The 20,722-nt window shown below is 34.3% G+C and overlaps 1 protein-coding gene across 1 annotated transcript in view; it reads right to left on the reverse strand.

The window, feature by feature from the left end:
* Positions 1-20,722, reverse strand: part of LOC113496481 (cadherin-99C) — a 156,150-nt gene that overhangs the window by 88,975 nt on the left and 46,453 nt on the right. Inside the window, exon 2 of the mRNA XM_026875721.1 lies at positions 8,379-8,428. The gene's annotated coding sequence lies outside the window, so the exon portion shown is untranslated. The remainder of the gene's footprint in view (positions 1-8,378; positions 8,429-20,722) is intronic.

Consider the following 20,722-nt stretch of genomic DNA (forward strand, 5'->3'; position numbering starts at 1 on the left):
AAAACCTTTCGAGATATATGATTAATAGTGCGGAAGTTCCAAAATACCAAAGTTATTCAACCTCTCTTCGTATCAACAGACCACCTGACCACGTTGATATAATCACAATGATTAATTCAACAATTTTCAATCTCGTGAACCGCTCAACAAATTGCCTACACCCACTAATAAAATCCGTATATACGGAACAACGATGACGTCAAAATATAACGGTGTAATAGAAGCCAATTTTAGCGAGAACGCCCACAAATGAAATGTCGACAAACATTGTTATTTTAGTTAAGACGGCCGCGCATTACACCGACGCGTAACATTGGTTGTCCATTAGCTGTGACGATTTATTAGTTGAAAGGTGTTACCGCGTGTTACCCAATAGAGAATACTTAACTTACTTTACATAATTCGAACGTTAAGGTAAATCAATGGCTTTATTTAGTCTAATAATTTCAATTAAATTACGGTTCATTTCTATAAGTATACTATTGTCAATTAAACTTGACAGATGAGTCTACTCTCTTCCCTTTCCGAGTAATTGTAAGTGGATATATTTATTCGAGGCATTCAGTGTTTCCGTAGACGTTACGTGACTCTTGAGATCACATAATAATATTAAATCTTCTCCGAGAATCAACCTGTCTTTTGACGATTTATTGACTATATATAATGGGTTATGATAAATAAAATTACGTTTCGCTTTACAAGTAGTAAGTACGAGTATTATGCGCATCGGTTCAGTTTAAACCTATGATTTTAATAACATTATGACATACAAAGAATTGTTTTTTTAGCAGCAATGAAAGTCCCTTTAATTAAGTTAATCGACGCACCTATAATGGTAAGATCTCATAATTATTATCCATAACATTTACCACCATCTGTATCAGCCATTCATAGGAAAAGACGTAAATATCTGTCCCCACTTCAAATTAAAAAGACGCAAATTGCCTTCGCATAAATCATATCGTACAAAACGAGTTGATTAATTATACTGCTGTCAATTTTATAAACTGCATAAATATTTATTTATACGTCTATAACTGTTAATTTATTGATGAAATATCATCTGCTGAAATTATTGGTGATTTAAAACATAAAGCATTAGTTTTACCAGTGACGAAATTCGAAACTAATTTTTTTCGAACAAATTTGTCAGCTTATGAAGTAATGGCAGTGTTTTAGCGAAAGTGTCAACTGCATAAATAAGTTTGTAGTACGGAAAACTGTTTTGAGAGAACCGTAAACAACGCATGTACCACACATTCAGTGTAAACCAGAAAATAAATCAACAAGTCGCCGGCGAAAGCCGTTTTACAAATGATCTCCTTTTTCGACTGCAGATGGTAGTGCTCTGGAAATGAGAGTAAATAGATACATAGAAAGGATTGGTCGAAAGTAAAACCTGTGGGGTCTAGATAGAAGTTCAGACTTTGAATCAATATTATCTACGAGCAGGAAAAGTAGTTAACTACCTAAATGGTTCAATTCTTGAAGTAGTAAAGCAAAAATATTTATAAAAAAGCTCTTTAATCATCTCCCATCTCTTTTATTTATGTAATATTCTACTGCTCAACAAACCAACTCAAATTACTCTTCATACGACGTTACACCTTAGACCTCCCCAGTATACCGTTTAGTAGCATTCCATCCACACAATAGACGCGGTCCCTTCCACGGACTATTCATTAGATGGTTCATGTGAACCACAACACAAGTCAAGGAACATGACGAAGTAATCTTACACACAGTTAACACCGCCACAGATACTGCATTCGTGATATTCAAAAGGTCATAAACATATACGGACACGGTTTATGCTCTGACGTCATCGTACATAACATTCGCGCCCGTGTCACTGTCGGATGCCGTTCAGACTATTGCTATGAGTATTCCAATACCGTAATACTAGGGCGCCGTCTCAGTAGCGAAACGTGAGCGATAATTTAACGATAGACCCTCGAACGGTACCAGACAATCGAGAACGTTTACGTATCGCTTATCGAGAATCGCCACGATCGGAATTTAGGGTCGGTATATCGAAGATTGGCGATTGTACCGCAATCTATGCAGCGCATCGACTTGATAGAGATATTTGCTTTGTCAAGTAGCAATCGATTAGAGATGACTCTACCAAATCGATTTCAAGTTTAAAACTTTAGCTCTCTATATAAACATAACTGTAAGTCTGAGTACAAGTAGGTACTGTTGATCATTCATTTAAATCCCAACAGCACAAATAATCCGACAATTAACCCGCGGATGTAAAGATTTCTTAACAATTTCCTAGAAATTATCAGTTTTATGATTCACTCTTAGTCATTCGGATGTCGCAACATAAATCTCTGCGGCATCCGTCATATTACAAGTATTAGGTACGACTCTGCACAAAAACAATTGAAACATACAACTTATTAAGCACAGCGAACGGTAAACGAGAATAAATACATACAAGTCGTAATATTTTCATTACATTTGATGAACAAATACCCATTGATGATGCGAAACGGGAGATGGAACACGTGTAGGCTTCCAAAAAAGGCACCGACGGCGACCCAAGTAGCGGTGAAGTTTGTGCGGCCGCCAGAACAGGTTGTACCGAATTTAGGACAGCGCACAACCAGTTTACAGACATCAATTAATATAATTTGACGAACGACGAACTCCAAAACGTGCTTCATATAATATTGGATGCAGTTTCATAAACGGTAGATGTCGTTAAGTGAAACGAGGTGATATTTATAACACCCTTTGTGTAGGTTGCTACGACCAACAGTACTTCAGTAGATATTGATCAATATTTATAATTGCAATAGCTAGAAAGTCTAAACTGAATTTTAATCGGATTGCTTAATGCGAAATCGAGTAATCATAACGATGGAGTTCTATAAGAGCTTACATGAAACGTTACGATTCTTAGTAGATTTTTATGTAAACACAATTAGTGCAAAAATTAACATGATTACATTGGTTCAGTTTATGTTCAGGTGGATTTCAAATCGAGTGAAAGTTATTAAATATGTCCATTGGCATTACGTAATTATTAGAATCGACGAGGCATATTTGATGCACGGTACGGTCCAAGTCTTGCGCAATGACACCCACTTTAATTGCTGATATTAATTCCGATTTTCATGTCAACTGTAAGTTGGCTTTATAATTATCTAGCTATAAATTATTACATTTAGTTTCCTTATCTTCGAGCTTTTTATTGCTTACCGAAGTTTACACTTGTAAAATATTATGATTGATCACCCAAGCGTGTTATACATATATAAAGTATGCAATCAAAACACTTACAAATTTGTTCTTAAGAATATTCGTCAAGTTCTGAACAACGTTAGTGTAAAACTGTAAAAGTATGAAAAAAGATAATTCATAATTAATTAAGCATACCGAAACTGCAGCTAACAAACCGCTACTAAATATACCGAAACAGTTATAACATTCAAGCAGTTATGTTTGAAGGTTATATTAACAGAATTAATGGTCAAAACTGATTCCGCATAGGCAATGATATTACATTAATTAAAAACAGGCAGACTCGCTAAACTATACTGTTCTAAGAACTCACTAACGGTTCTAATGTTCAATCATCTTTATGGCAATCTATAAGATTAAACAATACAACTTCGTCAATCGATTACGAAATAGTTTTCTATTAAGTAAACAGTGACGACTAATTAGGAACCGGATTGAATGGACAAAGCAAGTGGGCTTTAGACCACATACTGTCAATAGACACTGCCTGTATAATAACACCATTAGCCGGTGATGATTATGATGACTTGCACCTGATGTAACACAGCTAAGCCTTAAGAACTAAATTTGAAATTTAAATTTTGACCCACATTGACTTTAAAAGCCAAGCAAATGCGTTATGGCACACAATAATAATGCCGAGATTATAAAAATATTGAAAATTTAAATTTTTCACAGTGTAGATGAACTTCCATCGTAAAAGCATAAAAGCTGCAGTATAATCAATATAAATAATAGAATTTCTCACGCTGTTTTTTCCTGTTAAAGAAACAGTTGCATAAATATTCATAGTTCGAAGACAAAAGCAACAAAAGTGAACATGGTACTTCAAACATGAACACACCAAAAAAGCTCTAAGATATTTTAGTTAAAACGAATAAAGACAATACTATAAATGCATGAGAAACAAACTGATTGATAAGATGATAAAGGGACCGTTACAAGCGAACCAAAGATATAAATAAGACGAAAGATACGATTGTGAATTACAAACGGACACATTCACTGACATACAATACGCAAGGTATATACTGTAATACATTAGATTACAATATTCTAATGAACCCTGGGAATGAGAACTTAAAGACAAAACAGTACAAAGATGCTTGGCTAACAAATCTTCATCAGTGTAAGTTAAAACGAACAATGGGTCTTGCGATGGATTAACAGCATTCGAAGCTTCATCAAAAGGAGGATCACCATTTTCAGTAATATTTAGTACAGATACATTACAATGCATTCGCTTATTTAGTTCAATGCTAATGTTGTCGATAAAAAAAAGGCATGTCACAATTACTTTTGAATTTCTAGGTATTGTGGTCTATACATTCAATACAAAAGTTTGGACCACTGTTTTCTATCTATACAAATTGATAAAAGCAAGCGTTCAAGCAATTTATTGAACTAAACCATTTTTGTAACACCTTCCAATTCATTCGTTGGAATTCAATTAAGGATTGCAGTCGATAGTGTAAGAGTTACGTGAATAGCCATTTTATTATTGGCTGCACGATCAATTTTCGCGGTACAATTTATCTTACCAATTATAAGTCCCTTTGCTCCTTGGGCCAATCAGGTATCGGTTTCGGAAGCATTATCACCTCGAAACGAGGGCGCCAGCTCCGTACCGTTATGGCGAGAACTCGACGGGGAAACACACGGACACGTACTTGTGGCGGTTTTAAACGTTTACATAGAACAGTAATGAGAGGAATTCTTGCCTGTTACTTATGAAGAAATTTGCATAAACGAAGTAAAGGTTAATGCAGACCAGGTTCGACGTTCACGGTAATTATCGATTGCATGATTGCCATTCCAGTTTTGAATTTGCATGTGCATCATACACGTACTTTGTTTTGATTACAAAACAGAGTCTTCGAATATTTATAATCGGCTATTTTTATAGTTTCTTACTACATCACTCATACTCCATCTAATGTTGAAATGCAATTTAGATCAGATCTTGTAAGATCATATTATTAGAAACAATTTACTCCATCGCGTCGACCTTAATGGCCGTCATTCTAATACATATAAAGCTATACAGGTCACTAATACCAACCTTATTACTACAGATTTATCGTTAACGCGCGTAAATTCAATCCATATATTTCGTAAGCCAAGAGTTTGAAAAGCCCGTACCGCCATTGTAAAGACCTTATTAGCTTTAAAGGTCCGTGTTCCTGTGAAAGATTTACTTAATGCGATTTCAGAGTAGCGTGCAGAAGTACGTGTGGTCTACTGCGATTTGGTATTCAATGAGCCGATTTAGAAGGCGAACTAAATTAAGCTCGCCTGATAATGTACCGGTAGTGAGCAGAAAAAGTTTAGTGCTTGTTTTTACTCGCTCGTTAGGTTTTTCAGGTAGCCTTAGTCGGTTGAAAGGTGAAATTACTCAACACGTTCTTCCACTTTCAACTATGCTACTTATGTTGGTAATGGTATGTGGTTTAGGAAGCCTTAGATCATTAGCTTAACTTTCAAGTCGAAAGATGATTTACTTGAAAGACGTGCAGTCATTTATTCAAGTGTCTGAAGTAACAATTACATTTACTCATATTATAAAGATGAGTTTAGAATATCAAAGAAGTCAGTTCCAGTATATGCTCCAAAAACAAAATTACGTTCCATGGTTATATTGCATAACAGAAGACCTACGTAGCTAATAATAGCAAATCAAGAGAGTCGTAAATAAAGGCTATAATCATATCTACACCCAAACTCCACACAAAATGACGTCACACGAATAACATCACATAACGCCATCCCAATAATAATGCTCTAAAAATCAATCTTATTCACCTCACGTTCTAGTACAGTTGATTACATTGAATTAAGTACTATAATACCCGTATCAGATGGATATGTTATGCTAGACAAGTTCATGAACTCTGACCCAAGTTGAGTAAGTTCGGGAAATTCTTTCGGACTAACGGTTTGCGTATTAATAGGTATTGTGTATACTTTAATTGTACGCCATCATGGCGCGAGATTTGATACACACATTTGTTTTTATGTTTTTATTAATTTCGTCGTTTAATTTTCGAATCGTGTTGCTTTTTTTATGTCTTTTAAATTGAGAATGTTATGTTGTTTTATTAATCAATGAAAGTTGGTGTCAGGTTGATTAAATATTGATGTTTAATTTTTTTGGTATACGGTATTTTATTAATTCACTACAAAACAAAAATGATCTAACGGAAACAAAATCTAGGAAAAAACTATCTCAAGTGTTAACCTAAACTATCTTTGTGCTAAAACTCGTGAAAATCCGTTCGGTGGATTAACAAACATCCTTCCATACTTATAACTTTTGGCACTTACACATTAGTAGCAGTTTTTATTCTAACCATTAAATAATTAGAAACGAGGTTATAGAAAGCGGTTATAGCTTAGCCACGAGGAGCTCGTGGCTAAGCTAAAAGCGCATAAGTGATTCGATCACAGGTTAAGCTATGCTTGACGCGGTTGGTCCGTAGATGGGTGACCATCTTTGTCATAACGAGTTCCTCCGTGTTTCGGAAGGCACGTTAAATTGTGGGTCCCGGCTGTTATTCCTACATCTTTGACAGTCGTTACAGGCAGTCAGAAGCTTGATAAAGTCTGACAGCAAATCTAACCAAGGGGTATCGTGTTGCCCAGGTAACTGGGTTGAGGAGGTCAGATAGGCAGTCGCTCCTTGTAAAACACTGGTACCTAGCTAAAACCGGTTGGACTGGTAGCCGACCCCAACATAGTTGGGAAAAGGCTAGGCCAATGATGAAATAATTAGAAACAAAATAAGATGGCCGTTACAACGTAAGAAAATACTTAAACCTCAATAAACAACAATTAAAAAAGTAAGAACATGAAACACTACACAATTTAAAAACAAAGCAACACACTTCAAATTACGAACTTGACATTAAATTACATCGCGATAAGCTACTTTACATTCCCACAGTAAAAACTGCAAGCGAATGTAACGTAACAATACTCCAACTGACTCCAAGACACAAATTCTTCCGCCATGACTAATACTTACATTAAAATCGATCGTTATTTGAGTATTCCGTAATACTGACGCTTACTTATTCACTGGACGTAAGTTAACTGGCGTAACCAATTTATACAACACACTGTAGAGTGTACAAGTTGAACATGCTGTATTGTTAGGCGGCCCGCAGGCAGAATTTGTAACACCTCGCGCAAAATATGTGGTTGGCTTGAAAGAAAATGGTAGCAGAACAGTCGATCCCTATACTAAGTGCTGACATGTTAGTAAGGCATTGTGAACGTTTATGGAGAGATAAAAAATAATGAAAGATAAAAATCTGATTTTAAGCAGATTTGAATAGAACAATGAAACTTGATCTCTCTGATGGAATGTTCATGATGAAATCGGAGGTCAGTTTAAATTTGAAGTTTTACGAATTTCTTAAGCGAGGTTTTCTTTTTATTAATGTATTATATTAATGTCATATTTCTGTGCATACAATGTTGCAATACCAAATATTTGATTGGATTAAAGCTAAAGGATTTGAACATACGAAATTCTGTTCTTAGACATTCAGAACGCGTCAAAATAGGATTTATTACAGAAAACACAATACCAGTCTTAGTCGCTGGTTGCTACCAAGAAAGCAAACTACGCAGAATTGAAACGTTAGCGAACTCGAATTCCTCAAAACAGCACAGTAGCAAGTGAAATAAGATCTTATCTGTGTAAAATCTAAGATACTAGAACTTTAACGATTATTACTCTTGATTATACATGACCAACCTGTTATATTTGACCGTTTTGAAGCTAGTTGCTCAATTTCATCAGAGGTCTAACTCCGAATCGATTTACGACGAGAACTCGATACTCGATACGACTGACGTGAGTTAGGATCGAGTACATGTCACATATCACAGCTGTGAAGTAATCGTTGCTACCTGTTACGAAATGTAGAGCGAATCTAAATCATCAAGTCTTGTCAAAATAAATTAAATGGCTTTATTATGTTTGTAAAGCGTGGGTCGTACTCCAATTCCTTAAGCCACGCCTCTAGAGGATTTGCTCATACAGATAGTTGATTAATCAGGGCCTATTATGTGTACAAACATGTTTCATTGGATAAACATTTATATTTCCAACTTACCTAGAAGTCCCTCGCCGTTGGACCTCATAATCGTTCCGCCATATTGGAATCTGTGAACAATAAATTAATAGATTTAAAATGAGTTACCATTTCATAAAATACAGATTTTAGATTTTAGAACTTTGAGGCATTTGTTATTACGATTTTGAAAACTTGTAGAAAAATTGATTTGTGTTTGACTGACTCTAATTCTTTTTTTTGTCATTAACAAAACGAATTTGTTTGACGGGAACATTATTTAAGATTTTTTCTTAATATTTGCCGACAGCTCGTAGTCATTTCAGTTTCACGAAGGATATAACATCGAATTAGCCATAAAACGCCAAGTAAAAGCGCCACGCCAAACAAACAGCTAAAAATTAGTCACAAAATCACGTTCAAATACGCAATCGTCTTCCATACAAGGATTGGTTTTTGCCGCCAACATCGACCATCTTGGAAATATAATAATAACGGCAATAGATTTTACGCAATCATTTCTGCCAACACTTTTGCTGCTTTTTCTTTAGTAAGGAAAGTACAGGCGGTTTCTTAGAAATATATCCAGAATAAGGATGTCTCTTTCATTTGCCGGTCACGTCTGGAAAGCAACACGTGACTCCGTTTTTACATTTTCAATGCGATGTTCCTTAACGCCATTCAGTTTTCGATCTTAAGTGGATATGTATAGGGATGGTTTTGATTTTGGCAAGGAATATAAAATACGGGGTAGTGTCATTGTTGGTTATATCAGCCGCAATATATCTGCAGTTGATATAAGGACCTTACTCTCTTTGCATAAAAAATCATCAAAGAAAGGCAGCACACGAAACTTTAGTTCTTTTTTTCGAAAAATATGGAATTCGACTTCTACTTTTGATTCAGCTAAAATCAATTCAGAACACATTCTCACCAATTAAAACAAACTAATTAAACTTCGTAGATCGCATACATCAATTAATTAATTTTGAAGTCTACTATAATATTCTCTATCTTTGGACCCAAACTGTTGTATTTACGAAGCATTCCAAATTGAATGTATAAAACACATTTTCATCTTCCTTCAGTAATATCAATACATGAATTCAACACAAAACTATACTAAAAGCTATTATTAAAGTGTGACCCATCGACTTCAAGTAATACACCTAGAACTTGACAATAACAGTGATTTGACTGAGCACTGTAAATAAAAGACGATCTAGATAGCAAAAGTGGCCTATGAGTATGACCCATGACCTGCAGTCATTTGTTTGTGCGACCTAGATTTGATACAGGTACCGTCTTGCTTAGGCGCATCTCAAGTAAAGGAGATTATTACGATAGGTCATAGGCAAACAGACCGCTGGAGTTTTGAATTTTGTTTTGCTGCAAAAAGCTTTTTACACGACTAGAAAAAAAATGTTATTCTTAATTAATATTGCATCCGTAATATGTTTATAAACAGTTATAAGAAGTATTTTTAAAATTTAAAATGTCAGATAGTTTTGCTTTTGTAACTGCTTTTCAGATTCTGGCATATTTGAGCAGTTTTGCAGTTCGAAAATCACTACAGATTCCTTGCCAACTGAAAATTAAAACTGTCTACCTACAGCGATTTATAAGATAGATGACAAACGGACGGGCAGACCATGAGAGGCTTGACAATAGGGTTCCGTTTTTTCCCTTTGGATACGAAATCAAAAACACAAAATAAGGAGCTCACGACCCAAACATATGCACTATTCTTCCTCTACATGCCAAATTCTACACGATATATTTTCATTCATCCAGCTCCTTATCCGTGTGCATATAATTACAACAGTTACGAACATAATGGTGTTCTCGTGTGTTCGTTATAGCTATTACGTGACTTAGTGCACTGTCAACAATTACACAGGAACGGGATTTGGGAATAACTTTACTTACTCAATTTATTAGGTTAAGCTTGGTGTGGTTGTTTATTGGTACTCGTTAAATATTAATTATCATAAAGTAATGATTTTTAAACACTGAAACAATAGGATTTTCGTTATTAATTTAGCCATAGACGCAGAGCTGACGTTGGATGGAAATAGTAAGAGGATTTTTAAATAAACATTTATTTCCTCGAAAAATTGCATTTGTCCATTTGGGTATTTTTTTATCTAGCCCACTGTGCCCTGCCACTGGGAAAAGGTCTCACACAAATCTCTAATTCACATAACTTTCTAAATAGAGATCCTGGGCCTCATGAAACCAGCCCACTTGCTGTGATTTTAGATCGTCCAATCACCGCTTCCAATTTGTATAATAACGCTGACAATTTTAATAAAACAAATAACCAATAAAAATGACCATACCCCGAGTAAAATAACTTAATTCTATAATAATTACTAAGTGAATAGTGAATACAATAAACAAAGCGAATGTCAAAACTTTCCATTCAAACAGTGACACTTAAAACAAGTAATTACCGCAGCGGTAAACTTCCAGGGAACGTGCAAAGAACAGTTAAACTTTTAGTACTTCTTAATTATTTCATTCTTTGCAAATTGCATAGCTGTTATACATTTATTACTGTCAGTAATAAATATTTTCATGTTTTCTTAATACCTTTAAAACTACAAAACTTCTACCACGAGATCTTAACGCAGGGCTGTTGTCGTTGTAGAAAAGAGATAGCGCAATACCTGGCATAGAGCACCGTCTCATTTCTCCACAGAAGCAGTTTTAGTACAAATCAGTTTCAAGTCTCATAGTACGGGTCCAGGAAGGAATTAGACTGAACTTGATGAATGTTTGACGTGAGCTTAACTCGTGACGTTGTTTTCATAACTGTATTACCTGAATGTTCTAGGATTAGGATCTAGTACTTAGTCAGGGGGAATGAGGACTTTGAAATGAATTGGAGTAATATCAAGAGCAATTTTATGAAGTTTGAGTTATTTAGGACTATCGCTCAAAAGGTCTTGGCCTGGATCTTAAATGTGTGCATTGTTTGTTTTGATATTAAGTGCTGATCGTATACTTACTTGATGCTTAGTAGATACTTAGTTTTGCTTTGGTATTAATTTTTAAACTTAACGTTATGCCACCAAATTTAATTCAAGGTTATTTTCCTGCTTATTTAATTGTTAATTTAGCATTCGTCATTAGATTCATTCATTAGTAAAACGTGTTCCTAATTTCGTTACAATTTATTAATGATCCTTCAAATTTCAACTATCATGATAGTATTTCAGGCAAATAACACTTTTTATCCTATACTTAATTTTAAACCACCAGTTTCAATAAATTCCAGGCACAACAAACAGCATTTTACTATTTCCTATCTAGGCTCATATCAAAAGACCATCCTAGCTCCCTTACCGTATCACAACCTACACCCACGGGGGACAATCAGTAACTGTAACTTAGTTTGCTGCTCTACATCATAATAGATGGATAACAAAGCTTAAAGGCTGTATTCAGAAGGAAACCTTGTACCATGAAACATTGAAATGGAAACTTTTCATTGTGTAAGCGAGATGTCGCTACTTATACAATATTGTAGTGGTCAGCTAGCCGAATGCCTAGTGGTAAGACCGTTGGACTGCCAAGTCTTAGGTTCGTATACCTATTGGCACACCAATTTGTTTTTGAATTCATATACACATGCATAAAAGAGGCTAGGTAGAGAAAACCATCATCACGAAGCTTCCTATTGCTGAAAAATTCTCAGGTGAGAACTTTTCACGGATAGGAAGATGCCTTGTCAAGTGACACAGAACCGTTTTATAGTCTTGAAGTTTGTACTACATCAACTATACGATAAGAGACAGACATTTGTCATCTCGCTTACAAAGACCACAGGCGATTTTTTTGATCTCATGGTACGGGGGCTAGTATTTCATGCAATGTGTGGGCATGTGAGCAAATACTTCTCAAGGAAATCTTTGTAGCCTCAAGGTTTACGAATCATGTGGGTTGTATCTAATTCTAAGGTTGAGATGTATGGACCGTTATGCGTTATTTAATATCATGTTAGTGTGACTGCAGTACAGTAATAAACTGATTGTAAGATACAATGGTAACAGTATGTTTTGTACTCGAATTTGTATATGAAGACCCTTTACAGACTAGGTATATCATGGCATCTTGGCTGATGTTTTTAATTGGATTGGGTTTTAAGCTAGCACTTTTCCAAAACCGAAAGTTTACTTAGCATATGTATACGTAAACGATCCCACAATCGTTAAGAACCAGTGTCATTTGCAGAAGCACAAGTTGCACTTACCTAATTGTAAATTATTTCTCATAAAATCCATTCGAAGGCTTCAAGTAAATGCTAATCAGGTTAACCTATACTAATATGGATAGAGGTAAAATGCGTTTCTTCATGTTTAGAAATGTTATACCATAAATTATTTTCTGAAGCTTAATTCTTAAAAACCTTAATCGAGAGGTATAAAATTCAAAATTTTTATTAGAATTTGTGTTAACCCAGACAAAGTTACAGGAAAAGTTAGTATAATTAATGCTACTATTGAAGCACGAAACATTCTCAATACAATACATTCTTCTAACACATCAAGGACAGTATTATGTAAAAGAGAACTAATAATATATGTTTTAAAAATAGTAGTCATTAATCTGCCAAGTTGTGAAGATTAGCAATGATGGCCAGTACCATTTAAACTGGGCTATGCAATGAGTATACATCAAAAAGTATGATAACATTCATTGAAAAAATTACGCAATAAACATAACTAGGTGAGGCGAGGTGTAGTCCATTAGTTAATGAATGCCAATTTGTCTTCAGACAAAAGATATTGTTTTTGTTTTAATGAGATCATTGTGTTTTCTATTTGTGTAACGTGTTTGGTGATAAATCACGGAGTAGCTGTACTAATTAGTTTTTGTTGAAGCTTCTTGTTATTTTGATAGTTAATTTTTAATGCTTTACCTCAGGGGTATTGCTAGCGCAATTGTCCGAAAGGGTTACAGCGGCGAGGAACACAAAAAGGCCAAGGATGGAACATGGGTGGGTTTTGGGCAGTAAAATTCTGAAACTCCCTTCTTCTCGACCCAAAGCGAGAGGACTAATTTGGTTAATTCCCATCCGAAAAAAAGCGATGTGTCTATTATTGGTTTAGTTATATAATTTCTTGATACTTTAAATCTGATCGGAGACTGTAAAAATCCTACTACTATTATAAAGGCGAAAGTTTGTAAGTATGGATGTATGGATGTTTGTTACTCTTTCACGTAAAAACTACTGAATGGATTTGAATGAAACTTTACCATAATATAGCTTATACATCAGAATAACACATAGGCTACAATTTTTGAGGTTTCTAATGTGAGGTCGTAAAAAAACACATTTTTTGCGCTTACATTGCAAACGCTGACTGAATCCTACAAGATAGATAGAATTCAGATAGATAGATAGAATCTCCTAACCACGCGGACGAAGTCGTGGGCAACAGCTAGTAGGAAATAAGGAGTAGATACAGTGAAATTTATAACTAATACCATTTGATCGAAAATGTTCGTTACACTACAATAGCTTCTACGATTCGGAAAACAGGTAACATAAATAATGCACAAGTTTAAAAAATGTGGCTTTGCAAAAAGCTCTGGTATGTAACTTAAAAACAATAATACCAGCTAAGATAATCTGTTGGAATCCATTTAAATCTAAATACCACAGCTCAGCTCACTTTTTACTCGATAATACACTTACTTATCGATAAACAATTGAATCAACAAAAAACTATTCACGAGAGAAAAGTTCTTATTCCTTATTCCCAGTTTCTTGATAGCCAGTAACAATGCCCATTCCTTAAGGTTTTAATTTCATATGGCGGCTTCAGAGTGGACTGTTATTACATACCTACAATTTTTCCTATACAATTGTGCACTGTAAGTAAATCCGCGGTTTTTAGAGCGTCTCTTTCTCACAGTTCTATTATCAATGTTGGTCATCTATAACATAAACTCATCCTTCTTACCTTAAGCATAACTAACAATTTTGCTTGCACCTGAATTTGATACTCGATTTATTATACAACGGAAAGTGTACGTTATCTTTGAGGGGTAAAGTGCATTTTTAAATGTCATTAGGTTGGTATATAATGCGTTTTAGTGAAGGTAGTGGTTGTCGTGGTCAGGTTTCCCGACTTCGCAACTAGCTTGGCTACGTTTTGTATACAGATTGCGACAAAAGTGAGAATTACTTAGGAAACAAAGGTTGAAGACACGAAGTTATAAACAATATTTGATTAAACATTTAGCAATTAGCGTTAACTAGTTTCTATGAGTAAATATTGAGTACCCGTCGAGTAATTTTCTTTATTACGTAAGAACTTTAGAATTTGCAGTAAGACAGTAACGGTAAAATAAAGAAGGAAAATCTTTACGTACTTTTAGGGGAAGAGATCATTAGATATGGTAACTTTTATTGAGTGACATTTGCGATAAATAATTTCTTGAAAATGATTTTTCTTTCCCATTAGACACCTGGCAAGGTTCCTGTTCCTGTTCAACTAATTTTGATGTTTTAGCGGTAAAAATAAAATCCGAAACAAGTACCAACATTCATAGATCAATTCTGAGAACATTTTGTTGTATGGAGTAGTATGGACAATCTCTTAATAAAACAGTCAAAACTTATAGCAAGGCGAATAGTCTTTCTATAAATCCTAACCATCTCTGACCACACGAATCCCTCCAAAAGTGTGGGCATCAGCAATCCAGGAAACAGAATCGGACAATTTTAACTCCGCCCTAGAACGAAATAAATTTTAATTAAACAATGCATTTACATAAACTGGACGGCTACGTGCAGTCTTACCGGACCGCTTCATTTGAATAATGTAACGTAATACTACAGAATATTAAGGTAGAGCTGTTAGACAAACAAAACACGATCGTTTAGCTAGCTGATTTAGTAATGAGAAATGCTTGTTTTGTAATCGATAAGTTTTTTTTCTTTTGCGATTGATAGATGGTTATGTTTGAAGATGTATGTGTGAATTTATGTACAATTAAAACTGCTGAACTGTTTTTGATAGCGAGTTTTTAGTATTGCGGTTGTGACAAAGGCTACATAAATTCAATAAAAAAAAAATAGGCCTGGGTGTGCTATGTTAAATATACGAGGGAGTAGCTATTTTTTGGTATAATTTTAAATATCTCTTTCTTACTTTTCCTTTAAAACACAAAAGTTACATATTTAGTATATTTACCTATATATTATGACAATTGAGATAAATATACTAATTAAAGAAATAACTGTCCGTCGGTAGACTCGGATGGCAATACTTAACACCGATATTGACTTCCGTAATTAAACTTTAAATATTTAACTTACGGAAAACGATAATTATTATAATATCTATCATACAAATTATACTCAAGTACTGACATCGGAAATACAAATTGATGGTAATATTATTACTATGTCTGAACAAACTGACAGTTTTTAGGGTTCCCTGGAAAAATGGTAAAAACTGAACCCTTTTTGGATTCGTAATGTCTGTCTATCTGAAGGTATATCAAAGGCACTCTTTTCCGAAACAACAAGAAATATTTTTTGTATTAAAAGTTTTCACACAAAAATTATAAAAATATTTACAACTGAATCTGAAATATTTATTTTTTACTCATACATCTTAGATTAGAGTAAGTAGGTGTAGAGTAATTTCAAATTCAAAATTTAAAAAAGTCTTTAATACGAGATCAATTGTAAACCACAATTTAGAAATTCAATAAACAAATCTATATTAAATAAACCGAAATAACAACGTCCCACAAGAACATTAATATTCTGCCACGGAGTCCTTATGGGCGAGTCCGTCTCGCACTTGACCGCTTTTTATATTAATTTACACCAATACGAACGGATGTTACCAATCATTAGAAGGAAACTTGATTTATTGGACGTCAATTTTTTTAACGGCTATCACTCACACCAACACGTAACATCGACTAATATGGCATTTTAATATTTTTTCTCATAAAAATGTTTACTGCATTTTTGTTAGAAAATTTTTTCATTAGATTAAACGTGCCATTTACATTGTTAGCTGCATATGGGGATCATAAAAATCTGTAAATTGTTGGCAACCATAAAAAGAGTGAAATCTTTTTCGATGTTGCCAAATAACTTTTAATTGATTTTTATTTCGCAATTTACCCCTTTAGTAATAAACAATCTAACATCTAACTAAGTAAGATTCGTATGACCTAATTAATGATCTTCTTATTGTTTTTCACGCTATACTGACAATTATGTTAGATGACCGAGCATACAAAAACCAATTACAAATAATGATAAAATCGCCTAACACAAGAAACATAACGGTATTATCTATCCAGAAACAATAGAAGAAAATAACATTCGAAATTTAAAATAAGCATCAAATATTCACTACGCAACGGTTTGAATATAAAACTTTATGAACGTACAACGTATTGTGTGCACGTTTAATTATTTTTGTAAACAAAAAACGATCGAGTGTACCGTCCCGTTAGTTTAAGAAAAACCTGTAGTAGGTCAATGGCACAAGTGAAGCGCGCCTTCGTCTCTGTACGGCGAATGTACTTTTTTTGCATTTCGAATCGATTCTGAAGATGTCGATACTCGATAGAACGATAGGTCATTGTAATCGATTAAATACTTTGTTTTTGTGACTGGTTTGACGATGTTCTTAATTTAAATTTTATTTTTAAACACTTGTTTGTTTAAATTAATATGTTTAGTTGTTCTGCGTTTAAATTGTTCGCAGTTGTTACAATTATAAACGATAATCAAAGGAAGCACTCCTTTGATTATCGTTTATTACATAAATAATTATTTATATAACTTAGAGCTTTTAGATTATGGACACTAAATAGACGAATAGAAAGTAAACTAGCCTCTTTCATTGATGAGACCAATAAAATCAGCCTATCAACGCCTACCAAGAGATCATAAAATACAGTTTTAAGTTTAAAAATTCATACGCCATTTAAATTCATCTCACATCTACTGAAAGGGCAGGGACACACTTGACGGCGTATAGTCATATTGTCATTTTTTGACAGCTTTGAATAGAAAGTTTTAAAGCTGGTTTTTCGTATGTAAAAAAGATATCGGCTGCGATTCTCCAAGTTTGCGCCGGCCCTAAGTTACATTTACATACAGGGGCGAATAACCTCAGTACAATATGTCTATTTATTTACATCATTGTCAGTACTATTACTATATTATTTGTAAACAACGTCGGTATGTGGAATTTATGAATAGCGATGACAGACAATGAATGCCGCATGCCTGCATCTGTTTAATTTTCATGTTTTTATACAATAGTCACGTGCGATTTCATTGTTTGTATGTTTTGGAAAAGTATAATAAAATTCATCTAGATATTACATCATTGTTTTTAATTATAATTAGTGTAGTTTGGAAATTTACTCTAAATCTTGACACGAATCAAGTACCTTTTATTTGGTCATAACTAACATATATTTTTTTAAAACGACTCCCGCAGTTTGGATTTTAATCCTTCTGTCTCGGGTTTTTACAACATACAAATCACATGCACAAAGAGACCCAGACTCCGAGTGGTTGAGGTCACCACAGCAAACCCGCTTAGGAAAATCATTTGTTTTTTCGAAGAATTCACGAATTCTTATCCTGAGACTGGGTGTCTTAGCGCATATGGCTTGAATGTTTCGGATGGATTCAATTCCTTAAAGCGGGAGTCTTTATAACATCCAGTCTAAAACAAATACATCAAGCATTCCCGCGAAGCGATCACTGAGTAACAAGATCCTCGAACGTCGGTCGTGTTTCGTGCCAAACAGTAGATGTAACTTATATCTTACCTGCTTACCCGGTAACAGAGGTCAGAGACTTCGGGATCCGCGGCCGAAAGATATTTAATTACATGACTTTATAAAAGAAAACTGGACTTCTTTATACTATAAGTACAGGATATTAACTGACAGAACAAATTATTATATCAGGTGCTTCAAGAGGGTATTTTTACTTATTATGTAAATAAACGAAACTGGTATATTTTATTCGGTAATCTTTTTTATTGTTATTTGACGGAGGTTCTCAGTCATGTTTTATTTTTTAAGTGTGTTTTAGGCAAAAATAATTACAAAAATTGTTCACCTTTTTTAAGTTCTTAAAAAGTCCTTCTACTTCACCAAGGTACTTCTATTTTGATAGCAATCGAATTAGTAACTTACTTTTCATACTAAGGAAAAAATTCCTTGGAAAAGTCGTCCTTTTATAAAACAGTTTAATGACCTAGAATTGAACATGGGACTAAGGTTTTTAAACAAAGAAATACACTTGTAATATCAAATACATAATTCCAAAAATAAGAACGTCGAGTTTCGTTTTAAAATACCTCCTGATTTTACGTAAACTAGAAATACCAACATCAGTAAACAAGATAAATCACTAATCGATACCAAATCCACAAACGATTAAATCGATATGAAAAATGTACCGCAACTCAATAACTCAATCGCAATGAAATAACTCTCAACTAGAAACAAACATGGCGTCATAAATATGGATTTATTAGCAACAAATCCGTCAGACTGGTTAAGGTTCGTAATATGAAGTGTTAGAACTCAATCCGTTAAGAAAAAGGAGGGTGCTATCTGATTATATATCTCCATCTCTCTCATTTCCAGCAACATGATGCAGTAGAAGTAGTGCCTTGTAGTCCATTGACGACGGTAATCGAATACTAGGTCAAGTGACCTCTCTGATCCTAGATATAACTACCCAAATACATTTACATTATTATACATAATCTTCAACTTTCACTACGAATGGTTGATCATTCGTTATGGCTTCATTTTCTTCATAAACTTGGGTTAGAGGCACTATTAACTAAAACATTTCTCGCTTTACTTAGTGAAGATACTTCGGATGATTATAACAAATGCATAACACACATAAAATTTGCGTGTTTATCAAGGTTAGAACGCTTCTAATTACGTTAGTATAAAAGTAATATGATATTGCAAATGGCGTCATTAAAGTGCATGAACATGGTTTGATCTAATTTCAAATGATATTAATTCGCAAAGTATAACTATAGGTGTTTTGTATTCCGTGTCCATAAAAATAAATATTTTAATATCTGGCAAACTGAAAACCAAAATCGATTGAATGTTTCAGCTTTCGAATAAGGTTTTAAAATAAACTGAAACGGTCACTATAGAAGACCAAACTGTCAACTTCCACAACTATATAATTTGCAAACAAATCGACAAGTTAAGCTAGAACGACCTACATAGACCTCCATTGTAATACCATTCAAGCCATCTTCCAAAGAGTATTTATCCTATACCAACAAGTATAGAACACGATTCTCCACTTAACAGTAAGCTTAGATGTCGCGCACGCGTTCATTTCTATGAAGTTTCTCAAGTAAATATTATGATACGCGTACAAAATACGAGACTAGTATGAATAAACAGTAAGTATTAGTTATTCAACGAATTGGTCATCACTATTCGAATGTCATCATCTGGTATTTGATGATACCTGGGAAATAGAACGCATTACGTAAGACCACTAAACAAGTGACTTATCAGATCGTATTGTGTTTGATTTATGAGCTGAAAGTGGTTAAGACATTTCTGAATAATGTATGTCACCACACCTTTTGGTGTTACACAAAATCGTAGGCGAAATCCATGTTATTGCATATCCTAATTTTCTGAAAGAGCCTTATCAGGTCGTCAAGTCAGATATCACGAAAACAAATGCAGATACAGATATTTTTGTCTAGTTGATGGGGCATAGTGAAGGTCCATTTGCATTAGGTCTTATCTGGGTTTATTTCTAACAGTGATTGTCGGTCGTTTGCGTCCTATCTAAGGCCAAGTCCGCCTAGACAGGTGACTTACTTATCGCACAAGCGACAATCGAAGAAGCGAGCTCAAGATGCGGATGCTTCGCAGAATTCCAGTGTAACGTTTTTCTAATACATTCAGTTTGCTCTAAGTTTTTATGGTTAAACCAGACCTTCGGAGTCTATTAACATTGCATTAACATTAACAGTTATTTTCTACTGCCTATGCGCTTAAGCTTGGCCTCAAATGGTCGAAGTATACTGACAAATAACCATTCGAATCAAAGCAATTATCTCAAGTTATGTAAGACAAATCACCAGTAATTCTCTAGTTAAAACTTACTCTTCAAAGTTGTATCTCTTATCGATCTCAGTTTTATAAACTCCACATCAAACAAATCAATATTAAGAGACAACAGGTGACCAACAACAACCAAAACTTCAAAACGATATCGATGGAAAAAGCCAACACATTAACGATGGGAACAACAATTAACGTCCAACAGATTGAGAAACATCATTTAAAAACAAACTTTCGTATAAAATATGCAT

Source organism: Trichoplusia ni, chromosome 8, assembly GCF_003590095.1.
Source record: "Trichoplusia ni isolate ovarian cell line Hi5 chromosome 8, tn1, whole genome shotgun sequence".
In the NCBI taxonomy this organism is placed as follows: Eukaryota; Metazoa; Arthropoda; class Insecta; order Lepidoptera; family Noctuidae; genus Trichoplusia; species Trichoplusia ni.